Raw genomic sequence first — 778 nt, 5'->3', positions numbered from 1 at the left:
ACACACTCCCCCTTCATCGGGGTGTGTACACACACATACCTCCCTGACATACACTCTGCGTCTCGTCTGCAGGTTCACACAAGAGCACGGACATTTCCAGAGCAGAGAACTCTTGCACATGCTGGAATAATGGAAGGAAAAAAGAAGACATTAATTTCTACATGCATTACCATGTAAATCAAACCATTTAGATTTCTCGCACCATTATCACCAGCTCTGGTAATGGTACTTCATACACGAGGAGCTTTCCTCTTTTTGTGTTGGTAAGAGAAGAGAAAAAGTAAATTGAGTGAAACGGTGTCGCTTGACCTGGTACGTATATATGGACTGCTAGTCAGCATGAGATAGTAGGAAGGACAGCCTTAGCTTCAATCATTGAGCTACTCTACTGAGCTACCAGGCATTCAGTTACTCCACTAAGTTACCAGGCGTTCAGTTACTCCACTGAGCTACCAGGCGTTCAGTTACTCCACTGAGCTACCAGGCGTTCAGTTACTCCACTGAGCTACCAGGCGTTCAGTTACTCCACTGAGCTACCAGGCATTATGTTACTCCATTGAGTTACCAGGCGTTCAGTTACTCCACTAACTTACCAGGCATTCAGTTACTCCACTAAGTTACCAGGCATTATGTTACTCCACTGAGCTACCAGGCGTTCTGTTACTCCACTGAGCTACCAGGCGTTCAGTTACTCCACTGAGCTACCAGGCGTTCTGTTACTCCACTGAGCTACCAGGCGTTCAGTTACTCCACTGAGTTACCAGGCATTATGTTACTC

The sequence above is a fragment of the Gasterosteus aculeatus genome, chromosome 16 (genome assembly GCF_964276395.1).
Source record: "Gasterosteus aculeatus chromosome 16, fGasAcu3.hap1.1, whole genome shotgun sequence".
Taxonomy (NCBI): Eukaryota; Metazoa; Chordata; class Actinopteri; order Perciformes; family Gasterosteidae; genus Gasterosteus; species Gasterosteus aculeatus.
Note: the sequence above shows the minus strand (reverse complement) of the source record.